At 31.2% G+C, this 14342-nt stretch overlaps 1 protein-coding gene across 4 annotated transcripts in view; it reads left to right on the top strand.

Annotated features, from left to right (window-relative positions):
- The window catches only part of dnc (phosphodiesterase dunce), a 787050-nt gene that overhangs the window by 642648 nt on the left and 130060 nt on the right, over positions 1-14342 (top strand). The window lies entirely within an intron of this gene.

Genomic DNA, 14342 nt, shown 5'->3' with positions numbered 1-14342 from the left:
TTTTAAGCTCTATGGTACGTATTTCGCCACAAATATCAATAGTACCAAGTTTAAACCACTGAATCTAATTTCTGCAAATCAACTACGAAAAAACAGCATCACTATCAGTCTTGGCAGATTATTTCCTCAAATAAAACTATAAAAGTATTAATAATACGTTTTTTCATAGTGTAATCCAATTTAATAGTATAAACTATAAAGAAAATATAATATTAGCACACAAAACGGTCACTCGTCACAGGTCAATGTCAAAAACTGTAGAATTAATATTACGTGACAGTGATAAGAATGAATTCCCGGTTGTTAACACCAATTCCATATTTCTGAAACAAAACATAAAAGCCCAAAAAAGATATTTGAGAACAAATTAAAAATTGATACATTCAAAAAGAGGAAAAAAACAAGAAAGAATCTGAAACTCGGAGAATATCAAAATAAAGTAAACAGAATGGGAATTCATTTTTGGTCTTCTTGTGAATTATTTATTTGTTCGAAAATGAAGCTTTTTCGTTAAAGAAAATAAAAATAGTTTTTTTAAATACAAATTAGATATGCCATTAAAATAATTAACAAACAAAACGAACAAACAAAAAAGATCCAATATCGTAAACAAATATTTACTTTCTTTTTATTGTTAAACTACTCTAGTCACAATTATTAAGTTTTAAATGATGTCTATTAAGAAATCTATGGTTTATATGATTTAGTTTGTAAAAATTTTACAAATAAAATATTATTACTGGCTAAAAAAGTGAGCTGGCTTCAAGAAATAAATAAGGCTCACTAAAACGTAAAAAATAATCTAACTTAGATTTTTAACACAAAAAAAGATCGTTTTAAAATAAAATATGTACATTATTTTGTACATTTATTTGTAAAATACAAGTACAATATTTTGTAAAATATGTACATTACGTTGTAATAACTAAATAAAATTTTTAAAAAACCTTGTTTAACCTATCTACTACACGTATATTATATTCTACTATATACACACAATTTAGCTTCTACATGCATACATTACAAAAAATACATACAGTTAAACATAGAACCTACTACTCTCTTGAAGTCGGTTAAAAATAATGCAGTAATGGGAAACTATACAATGAGTGATTTCTTAAACAGTCACACAAATTCACCATTCAATCATTATTGCAATTTGATAAAATTATTTTACCATGATATTAGATGCAACATATATCATAACAAACTACAGTAAATAAACAAAAATCGCCACCACACAGATTTCACAAATAAGAGAGGATCACAACGTGTCATCATTAACCCTGGATGCCAATCTGACTTTTAAGGAGACATAAAAAAGAAACGCAATGAAGTTGACATCAAGTTCAGGAAAATTATTGATTGCATGGCCTAAACTTCAAGTTATGAGTTTACAAAAAACTTATTTTATATAAGTAGATACTAAGACCACCGTCGATCTATGAAATTCATCTATAGGCCTGTGTCAGTAGTGGTTCAAAGGTTCCAAAATAATTTCTATTCTGTTTTCTGTTTTCCGCTGTCAATACATCATATCATTCGTCATATTATTTTCACTATGGAATGAAACTAAAACCATAAAGAAGCCTAAAGATTCCATAACTCCTGTTAGGGACTACATAAGAGCATGATCAAATAAGGAATAAAGGCAATACAGTTGGCTATCTGAGTAATTTAATTGTACGTTCCAAAATAAAGAACTCTGTTTGAACACTAAGTAATTCAACGGAAAATATATTAGTTATTGTTATTTGTTAGTATCTTAAGTCAAAGAAAATTAGTTGTTAGTTATTAGTTGTTGGCTAGTTTTAATAAATACATTAAAAAATTCATGATATAGACTAAGAGACCATACAAGAAGAAATGCGTTCTTATCCAGCCTGGTTACTGGCATGATAGAAATAGTTACTCCCTGTCGGATTTTCCACTGTTTCCTAGAGAGATTTACAATTAAATTACACAAACAGCAATAAGGAGAGCCTTCCTTCACCTTAATCACTGCACTACCCATCCAGCTTTGCGGTTAATTAATCGCTCGTTTTTAATTATCCCCTTTTATATTCACCAATAATTCTCTTCACCATCTCCATCTCGCCAAATTCGTTTTCAGCCAATTTTAGCATTTTAATTTTCAAGTTTCCTTATCGACAGAAAACGATTTATTTCAACTTAAAAAAAGACGTCCACGATTCTTAATCTATAAACGCCCGTCTAATAATCTCTTTCCTTAATTGCCTTGATTTTTGAAAAAAGCGAAACGATAAGTTCAACGGCATCATTTCGTTTTGGGAAGTAGGTAAATTACGTGACATAAATCATGGATGAGCATTTAAACTAGTAATAAATAGTACGATTTCAAGTTATCTCGATCGTGCTTATTTCGAAATAGTAATATGTTATACATTAAAAACTAATTAAAGTAAATTCATTCATTCGAAACTTTAACAGCTATATAACTAGCTCGCATGAAAGTTAACATCATTTATTTTCTATTAATTAATATTTAACAAATTGATATAGATATTATTAAAAGTTATTATATTTTTTGGATTTCTTTACAATATCTGTTCCCTTAAGACACTTTAATTATATAAGAAGCTCCCTTGAATTTGTCACAATTGTTACACGATTCTGAAGCAGATACACTGTTCGATTTAGGTACTTGGTACTTGATACTGATGTTACAGAAGGCCTGTGGTAAATCGACTTTATCAAAACACGTATTGAGTATTAGAATGTATTTAAAAGCAACCTAGATGTGCTAGAAAGTTTTCCTTGTTCTAGTAGGCTGGTAACACCTTCAGTTGAAAGAAATATCTTGGATTTTACATATCAAGTACACACCATCTCATAATACTATTAATGGGAATGATTATCTGACATGTTTCTTCTTTCTCTTTCCAAAATTCATGTCACCACTTCGAGGCCTTTGCTTTCTATCGATTGCATGGTGAAGCGATATCAAACCAATTTTGAAATGAATTATTAGAAGTGATAAGGAGAATAAGTTTTGTGGCTGAAGTCCGAATATACTCTAGATATATTTTAAAAGCCCCATTAATGCTAAGGACGGAAATACTTAGTATTTGCTAAGAATTGACAACAATTCTTCATCATGACTTGGTGGAACTGACTTGGTCTGAATCATTAATTGTACCACCTACTGTGAATACCTGATGATAATGGTTGATTGCCAAGGTGTTGTCTTCCATCACGACAACGCTAACCGTTGTGATATCTTTGTGACTCTGAAAAAGCTGAGGAAAATTGGCTGAGAAGTTTAAATTCATCCACCGTATAGCCCAGAGCTTGTTCCCTTCGACTGCTATTTGTTCTGGTCTCTGCTCTTAACTCTCTTAATGAAGTCAAGCTGGCTTTACAAAAAGTTGGCTGACTGGCAAGTAAGGCTTACGGAAATCACTTATTTCGCCCAGAAATTATAATTTTAATTAAAAAAATATTAAAATACCATAAACTATATGAATAACTATAAATAAAATGTATAAATCAATATTACTTTCTACCCTTCAACCCATTAAATGAGATGTACTAAAAACATGAAAATTTTGCTTTATCTTTTTTGAGTTTTGAGCTGTTTCACCTAGTTTTCTTCACCAAATTAACTATCATAGTACGTTCATTTTTCATTGTCAGTAACAAGCTGAAATCAGAAAAACTTTTTTTACAAAAACATTTTCTAAATAGTTTTTCGTCGTCTCTTAATCCTTTCATTCAATTTCATTGCAACGCTCCTATGCACTGGAAATGTTGTAAAAGATAAACACTCATCCAAAAATGTTTCCCTATAGTTTTTTTTCGTGTCTTTAGTTATGCTTTCATACATACACATTTTATGGAATAAATCAGGAGTTTTTTTATCTGATGTTGCCACTATTCTAAAACACTTAAAATAAGCTAATAAATCAGTCAAAAGATACCAAATTTAACGAATTAGTGGACCTAAAGTATTCCTCCTTATGTAAGTAAAACCATTTCTCCTAAATGTTTGCATCCAATAATTCCAAAGTCAGTCGATACAGTGAAAACAGTCAAAATAATCGATAGTCGCAAAAGAGTCGAAGTAGTGGATAATAAAAGGACTAGCGACCAAAAATAGTAATTACTATTTCAGTTAAATGTAGGCTTATTCAAAGTCAAAATTATTTTTCTATTTATCATTCAAAATGTCGTTCTTTTTATCTTATTATGTTAATAAATAAATTTAAAACAAAAATTTAACAACAAAATTGAACCGACTTCAAAAAATAAATAAAGAACTCACTAATAATTGAAAAACACAGTTTTTAACACAAAAGAAAACGTTTTAAAATAAAATATATACATAATAATCATTGTAGTAACTAAATAAATGTAAATGAAAACCTTATTTAGCCTATCTACAACACGAATTTTATATCCAACTATATACAACGTGGTGCAAAAGTCGCGCTTCTATTAACACAATTTCCGCTGAGTGGCAATAATGGAACAATTATTTTAACAAATATTGTCACTATTTCTGCTCGTTCTTTTGACGTATCATAATACATAATACATACATACATACATCGTGTCATAATACGTATGCATAATCAAATTTGGACGACTACACAACACAATGGGTAAAGCGAAACTGAGCTAAATGTCACATAACCAAGTTGGTGCGCAATCAAAATGGCCTTTTTGAGACCACCCTATATATACAATTTAGCATAATACCTGCCTAAACCTATTTCTCTACCTACAGTATCATTTTAACTACTACCAACTGATGACTTTGAAGTCGGTACGAGCAACAAATTAGATTTGTTTTGTTCGTAATTTAATTTTTTTTATATGTCACAACATTATATTATTATTTTTGTACTATTTGGGCTCGGCACCGACTTAAAAGTCCGTTAAAAATAGAATTCCGAAATGCTGCTATATTAATGTACAATATATTGTTATTTATAAGCATAGTACAAACATAAGACTATATATATTACATATAAATCTATGTAAGCATAAGTAACGAACAGCAAAGCCAGAACGTTAAAAATCAGTCGAATGAAACTATTAGATCCGAAAATAATAACTGAAACTACACGACTCAAACAGTCGATAGTAAAAAGTACTCAATAACTAAACAGTCCGTATTCGTTTTCAGTCGATAGTTCCAAATGCCAATTATGTTATGATAAAAATCTGAGTTTGTTATTTTTGGATAATAATCCGCAAAATTCCATTTTTACTTATTGTTACTTATTTTACTTACTTCTATTGATGAAACAGTAATGCGTATATATATATATATATATATATATATATATATATATATATATATATATATATATATATATATATATATATATATATTATACTATACTTATGCCTAGTGCAGTGCTAGTTTTTTGATTATTTAGCATAGCAATATAGTAAATTAACAACAATAATCTATTTATTTTCATCCTCATTTCATCCTCAAGTGTTTTTAATGTACACTGGATTTTACTAATAGCTTCACTGAAGTAAATCAAATGGTTTTAGTATCTTTAATCTTCTGACTATGTCATTATTATGTAGGTTCTAGAGAACTTTGTCGACAACGTTGATATTTTTAGCTTATGTCTTATTCATGTCTTTGGACATAGTTCTTGAACACCGTAAATCCGAGACTGCTTTCAGAATTGTTGGTAAAATAAAAGCTTAGTAGTGTAATCTGTCACAAAAACCGAGAAGTAATTACCATCACACCTGATATAAAGTGATATTGAACAAAGCCAAATCTTAAGTCGTAATTCTATCTAAATCATATTTATCAAGATATATTTATATACACAAAACGACTACTACGTTTTAAACATGATAATATGTGAGTAGTGTTCTCATGTACGTCGGTCTTAAAATAACCTTGTTAACACTGCGCTATAAATCCCTATTAAAGTAAAGAAACGTCTTAATAAAAACTTACATAACGCACGAAAAAATTAAATTATCCTACTACGCTCCGGTTGCTTTTATGGGCTCGTTATTTTACAGAGACCGTTCGGTTCGAGATTAACACATTATGCGAATTTAAAAAAAAATTGGTATGCACGCTGTGCCACCAAGATAAATGATGTAATAACAGCATCAATTTACTTAAGCTCGCAAAACTAATTACATATTCAACACGTAGAATGTAACATAACATAGCAATGATCAAGATCAATAAATAATTTTATTAGTTTATGCTACGGTGACATAAAAAATCGTCAGCAAGTTAAACATTATCACTTATCAGTTAATTTTTTAATTTACCTGTTGTTTTTTATTCAAAGCATGGGTCGAATGGATTAATTATCTTAATGAGGTGGTGATAATTTCTTATTTTTGATGCTCAGGCATGTTTTGATGTTTTTAATTAAAGGCAAATCTTAGAAATGAAAAAAACATTAAAGATAAGCCTTACTTGTGAACTCAGAGTCACTCCCTTGAACAGACCACAAGAATTCGATAAACACAATGAATTAGAATACAATTAACTATTACTTTATGAAGATACCAATTAAATGCAAGAGAAACTTCCCCAAAGAGTGGTTCACAAGCAAGAAAATTCAGTATATTTTGAAAGGAAACACAGAAACACCAAGAAAAAACACGAAAACCTGTGTTATTAGGTGTAAATTAATTGAAATGAATTAAAGATTGATCTAGCTGTGGATACTATAAAGTTGTTCCATTGTGACGGTTGTTGTATCTTTAAGAATCATACGAAACTATTATTGTTTACTGCGTTAGAGATTTGTTAATTAAGTTTGATTAGGTAAGACTGGGTATTAAAGATAAACCTTACATGTGAACTTAGAGTCACTCCCTTGGACAGACCACAAAAATTCGAGAAACACAAAGAATTAGAATACAATTAACTATTACTTTATGAAGATACAAATTAAATGCAAGAGAAACTTCCCCAAAGAGTGGTTCACAAGCAAGAAAATTCAGTATATTTTGAAAGGAAACACAGAAACACCAAGAAAAAACACGAAAACCTGTGTTATTAGGTGTAAATTAATTGAAATGAATTAAAGATTGATCTAGCTGTGGATACTATAAAGTTGTTCCATTGTGACGGTTGTTGTATCTTTAAGAATCCTACGAAACTATTATTGTTTACTGCGTTAGAGATTTGTTAATTATGTGTGAAAGGTAAGACTGGGTATTAAAGATAAACCTTACTTGTGAACTCAGAGTTACTCCTTTGAACAGACCACGAAAATTCGAGAAACACAAAGAATTAGAGTACAATTAACTATTACTTTATGAAAATACCAATTAAATGCAAGAGAAACTTCCCCAAAGAGTGGTTCACAAGCAAGAAAATTCAGTATCTTATGAAAGGAAACATAAAAACGAAAAAAACACGAAAACCTGTGTTATTAGGTGTAAATTAGTTGAAATGAATTAAAGATTGATCTAGCTGTGGATACTATAAAGTTGTTCCATTGTGACGGTTGTTGTATCTTTAATAATCATACGAAACTATTATTGTTTACTGCGTTAGAGATTTGTTAATTATGTGTGAAAGGTAAGACTGGGTATTAAAGATAAACCTTACTTGTGAACTCAGAGTTACTCCTTTGGACAGACCACGAAAATTCGAGAAACACAAAGAATTAGAGTACAATTAACTATTACTTTATGAAGATACCAATTAAATGCAAGAGAAACTTCCCCAAAAAGTAGTTCACAAGCAAGAAAATTCAGTATATTTTGAAAGGAAACACAGAAACACCAAAAAAAAAACACGAAAACCTGTGTTATTAGGTGTAAATTAGTTGAAATGAATTAAAGATTGATCTAGCTGTGGATACTATAAAGTTGTTCCATTGTGACGGTTGTTGTATCTTTAAGAATCATACGAAACTATTATTGTTTACTGCGTTAGAGATTTGTTAATTAAGTTTGATTAGTTAAGACTAGGTATTAAAGATAAACCTTACATGTGAACTTAGAGTCACTCCCTTGGGCAGACCACAAAAATTCGAAAAACACAAAGAATTAGAATACAGTTAATTATTACTTCATGAAGATACCAATTAAATGCAAGTGATTAGCATTTAATTTATATACACAGTTTTCACACATAGGGTACATTCAAATTAACTGTTATTGAGCAGTTGTAGTACTTACCGTAAACTCTTCATAACGGTTGAATTATATTGAAGTCTAGCAATTATAGCTAATAATATACGGATGTTGCTCAAACCAAGACTGAACCTGTTTGACTATGTTATCTGTATCATCATAGAATATGACAGGATTTATTTGGCCAAAATACGCTGGTCACAGTAAGAACTTCACCAGTGTATATTTCAATCGACTTAACGCAATAGGATTAAACATGCACTGATATAGACAAAAACCGTAACATTATGTGACCACATTCTTCTGCCATATGATTTATTGTGCATCTGTTCACTTGTGACAGTTCTGAAAACGACATGAAATAACAGTGAGCAATGAGCAACCAATTTTCAAGGACAAAGTTGAAATTAAACATACACATGAAGTATAACCAGGATCAGTGATGATCACGACAGATACTTCTAATGTCTGGAAATAATGAAATATAATGTTAGTGACAGTTAATATTACCGGTAGTTAATAGTACGGGTAATTATTTATATTGTTGAATCATACTAGTGTTAACTAATAGTAGCGGTAAACAATTATACCGATTAGTAATGGTACTACAATTATACCGATTAGTAATGGTACTGATAATGGTTCCTATTCATAATGTCAATAACCGACACTGACAGTGCTAGGCAATAGCAATGACGGAATAACCATAATTGTTAAGAAAATCTTAGTCCTTGGTAGTCAATAAAAATGACGGACAATCATAAGAGACAACAAAGAACAAACCACGGATAAAAGCAATAACTGATAGCAAGCAAGAAGGTAACACGCGACCTACCAGCTTTTACCCTAACACTGACAATAATGGACGTGCAATGATATCAAGGGATGCGGACGCACGGGATCCTGCTGCTGGCGTTACTAGGCCTCGCTAGGGGTCAAGCTAAAATCACTAATAAAGTAATAAGCAACACTCTTACTGCTGCTTACTTGCTGCAATGCGCACAATGGCGTTTATGTATGCAGTGAATTATTAATAAATCATAACAAGTCAATTGAAAAGTCCCCGGACTGACACATAGATGGCGCTACTAGAATTAAATCTATGTGTTTTTTAGTTAGTCCAAACCCTCAAAAGATGCGTGTATAAATAGGACAGCTGTCGGATCATTAGTTTGTGAATTATACCATTCTGAGCGAAGCAACTTTCGCGTGTTGATAAAATATTCTTTTTGAAGAGAAAAAATACAGTTGAAGCAAAAACTTGGCTTGATGCCGAGTTTCCGGACACTGTCCCAGGGAAATCATCCATCATGGATTGGTATGCTAAGTTTAGATGTGGTGAAATGATCACCGAAGACGGCGAACGCAGTGGACGCCCAAAAGAGATTGTTACCGACAGAAACATTAAAAAAATCCACAAAATTATTTTGAATGACCGTAAATTGATATTGAATGAAATTCTAAAAATTCTTTCACGACTATTTGGGTATAAGAAAGCTCTGTGCAAAGTGGATGCCACGCGAGCGCTAGTTTTGACTAAAAACAACGATGAGTTGATGATTCGGAGCAGTGTTTGAAAATGATCAAGATTGAGTAATAAAATCGAGTTTTTGCATCGATATGTAACAATGAATGAAACATGGTTCCATCATTTCAGTCTGAAGTCCAATCGACAATCATTCGAGTGGACTGCATAAGATGAACTCTAAATCGTGGGAAAACTCAACAGTCGGCTGGAAAGCTTATGGCGTCTGTATTTTAGGATGCGCATGGAATAATTTTCATTGACTACCTTGAAAAGGGAAAGATCATCAACAGCGACTATTACATAGTGTTATTGGACCGTTTGAAGGGCGAAATCGCCGAAAAACGGCCGCATTTGAAGAAAAAGAAAGCGCTGCTTCACCAAGACAATGCACCGTGTCACAAGTCAGTGAAAATGATGGCAAAAATCCATCCATCCAGCATGTTCTCCAGATCTGGCCCCCAGCGACTATTTCCTGTTCTAAGATCTCAAAAGAATGCTCGCTGGGAAGAAATTTTCGTCGAATGAAGAGGTGATCGCCGAAACTGAGGCCTATTTTGAAGCAAAGGACAAATCGTATTACAAAAATGGTATCGAAAAGTTGGAGGGTCGCTATAATCAGTGTATCACCTTTGAAGGGAATTATGTTGAATAAAAAAAAACTAATTTTGCCAAAAAAATGTGTTTTACTATGGTAGGCCGGGCATTTTTCAATTGGCCTGTTAATTGGACTCCAGTTGCTTTATTTATTAATTAGTTCTTTTATTTATAAATTATAAGAGAGAATCAAATCAATAATGTAATAGAGGAAAATAAATTAGATAAAGATAAATCATCAAATCGACAAATACATAAAGTAATAGAAAATAATAAATGTTATAAATAGAATGGCATTAAATTAAAAAGAGGAAACTGGAATACCCTGAATAAGCTCAGCATTTGATGAAACTCAAACAGTAAAATCAACAGAACAAAAAAGGTGGTCTGAGCTCTCGTATCTCGTCTTCTCAAATAGACTCTTATAAAGTTCTAACGTCCTTTGGATATATTAAGATATCACAGCTGGTAATAATAGCCCTAGTAAAGGACCTAACATGTTAGCAGTCATGACAATTGTTTTTGTTCCTAGGTATCGAACTATAGATATTCGAAACGATTTATGATTTCCTTGAATAGGTACCATTCAAAATATAGGTCTTTACTTGCGTTCAAAAAAAAATATCTAGAAAATGTAAACTAATAAAACTTGATTTTAGATATGTATACCATACTATTATCCAAGCTCCTAAATAATGGTATTTGCATAAGCAATATCCCATGTGCCATCTGCCATGTGCTATTTGATAATGTTGATTTTCCCAATGGAGTACGTACGAATAACAGCGCTATTGTCATTCGATACAGCAGTTAAGCGAGAGTGTAATTCCCATACGTCTCTCTCGTTAAACAATACTGGCCACTCCAGATCTATAAATCTTTATTTCAGCGGAGTAACATTTACCACAGACTGCACGTTCCCATTTTGAAAATATTCAGTAAACAAAAGCGACAATGCGCAGAAACATATGTAAATTAGGTATACGACAAGCGTTTTATGGTCCTGCCTGTTGTGTAGTAGACAGCGGTGTGCTGAGATTACAACCGGAGATAAAATCATTTTTAAAATATACTTTTGCGAGAGTCAACAAGAAACGTACGGAATATATCACGCTGGCTTAACTTGATTAAAACAAACAAAAGACGTTTCTTTTTGTAATTAGATAGAATCAGTTGGGTCTCTTCCCCAGTATGTAGATTTTATGTAAAAAGTACTTCAAATTAATTTAATTTAAGACGCTTGCTGAAAATATCTCCAGTGTTTTTTCTGTGAATTGATAGCACTGCAATCCTTATCGTATACCAAGTTTGAGTTATCAACGTTATATTCTTTATATTTTCAACAAAACCATTTTCAACAAAAGATTGTTATAACCGGTGACAATATCATTTTAATGTTCAACTGTATATCTTTTTTTAATATATGGTCGCCGATTTTTCCATCAATTATGAACCGATTTTCAAAATTCTTTTTTTATTCGAAAGAGTGCACTTCCTAGGTTGTCCCATTGGAACAAAGTTAGGATCTGTCGGTGGGAAGGGGGGGAAACGATGGAACCCCTCAAATTTAAAAGGCATGTATAGAGTTTTCACATATTTTTTATCTAAAATAGTCAGATATTTGTGTATAATATTATCTCTAAGCTGATGTGACGGAAAATCGGAACTCGTTCAGTACAAAAACCATTGCTTGCTTTTTAAACACTAACCATATCATATGAGAAGTCGTAGAAATACTGTAGGCAACTGCTTCTATAGTGTAACGGTTAGAGCGTTCAGTTCGACGTGGAGGTCGGTTCGATTCCCGCCGGCGACAACAACTTTTTGTTGTTGTTCTAGTTTGGGAACTGATGCGTTCCTTATTTACAATTATTGTTTCATAATTCCTATTTTTCCTACCCGTTGCAACACTCAAGAAAATAACTGCATAATTTATTGAGTAAATATTTAACACTAAAAAGAGAAAAATCAAATATTTTAACAAAAAAATTCAACCGACTTCAAAAAATAAATAGGGAACTCACTGAAAGGTAAAAAATAACCAAACTTTAAACGTTACCAAAAATAAAATATGTACATTTTAATCGTTGTAATAACTTAATAAAAATAAACAAAAACTTTATTTAACCTTTCTACTATATACACACAATTTAGCTTAATATGTACCTAAACCTATTTATCTATTTACAATATTATTTTAACTGCTACCAACTGATCAGCTTTAAGTCGGTACCCAGTTCAAACAATACAAAATAATAATATAATTTTGTGACATATACACAAAATTAAATTACGAACAAAAGAAATCTAATTTGTCGCTCGGCACCAACTTCAAAGTGCTCAGTTGGTAGTAGTTAAAATAACACTATATTTTCTAATACATACATTAACATGTTAGTATGGAAGTCACTTTTAGTCAACCTTATATCTTATTACTCTCAAATAAATCATTCTCAAGAGGGGAAATAAACAACATATTTTTCCAAGGCAGGATTCTTCGGAATTATGTGTCTTTATTACGTATATTATCTTATGATTGTAGTATTTCTTTAGTTATCTCAGTAATAAATAAAAATGCATTAAATTTCTAATATAATAGATAACAAACATGCATTTTTTATTTGTAAATATATAAATTATCTTAATCAGGGGGCCAGATAATACCTTGATATGACAATGAAATTGATGTATTAACAAGATTAAAATTTATTTAATTCCCGATATTAACGATTAGGTTATCCAATAAGTTAAGCGTTATAATTATTGTGTAACATGAGAACGTTTAGAAAGATATTTTCAAAAAATTCAACAATAAATACCGTATATAGAAAAGCTGAACTCTACTCCACCGGCCATATTCGCCAGACTTCTTCCGATCAGCACTCCCTGTCTCCCAACTACAGTTTCACTGTTTGTTTAAAAAAAACCAATAGTCGCTGATTGAATCCATCAGAGAAAAAACAAGGATTATTTCAACGCAGGAAGATGAGGAACAACCGTAAATAACCACGGAAAATACTTTTTTTAATTAATTACCTCTTACATTAGATGGGCTTAATGTATAAAATTAATTAATTACTATTGTTCTAGTGTACTTCGATCAATGGTAAACCCGAATCCCTGATTAAAATTCAGACTACTTTAAGCTAAAGTTACTAAACACTTATTAACTGACTTCAAAAAAAGGAGGGGGTTCTACGTTCGGCTATATATTTTTTTAATGTATGTCCGCCGATTCTTTTATTATTCGAAATAATGCATTTCCGAGGTGGTCCAATTGAAACCAAGTTAGGATCTGTTGGGGGGAAAGGGGAGAAATAGAGAGAAAACCTCAAATTTCAAAGGCACGTGCAATGTTTTCTCATGTTTTTTTATCTAGAATAATCAGATATTCATGTATAATGTTATTTTTGTATTCTATTATACACACACAATTTAGCTTAATACCTACCTAACTCTCTTTATCTATTTACAATATTATTTTAACTACTACCAAATGATCAGTTTGAATAATTTTGTGACATATACACAAAACTAAATTACGAACAAAAGAAAGACAGTCAGTCAATTGGTAGTATTTAAAATAATATTGTAAGTAGATAAATAGATTTAGGCAGGTATTAAGCTAAATTGTGTGTATATAGTATAATATAAAATACGTGTAGTAAATAGGTTAAATTTCTTTATTTATTTTTTGAAGTCGGTTCAATTTATTTGTTAAGAATATTTTTATATTATACATATTCATGTCTTTGATTTTGGGTCAAGTTTAGAGCATCTTCCGACTAATCAGTACAATTCTATGAATTTGAGTTTGATTCTTTTTGACTAGCAGGTTTCCAATTTAATCAAGATGGATACTGAGATATTTCTGTGATTCTGATATAATTAGGTTTTTATCATTTCACCGTAATTCAATATTAACGTAGACAGATTTGGAGCTATTAAAATATTTTGCAATATACAGTCAATTTGTAGATTTTATTAACTGTCACTTGTACTTCTTCTACCGCCCTAGGTTGAGATATGTCTTTAGCCATAATGACCGTGTCCTCGGCAAATGTTCCAAGAACTGTTTCTTTTGTTATATCAACAGTGTAGAGCAGAT

This window comes from Rhynchophorus ferrugineus, unplaced genomic scaffold (genome assembly GCF_030347505.1).
Source record: "Rhynchophorus ferrugineus isolate W39M unplaced genomic scaffold, kcgeb_rfMv2 rfM2, whole genome shotgun sequence".
Lineage (NCBI taxonomy): Eukaryota > Metazoa > Arthropoda > Insecta > Coleoptera > Curculionidae > Rhynchophorus > Rhynchophorus ferrugineus.
This window is presented reverse-complemented; position numbering and strand designations above follow the sequence as displayed.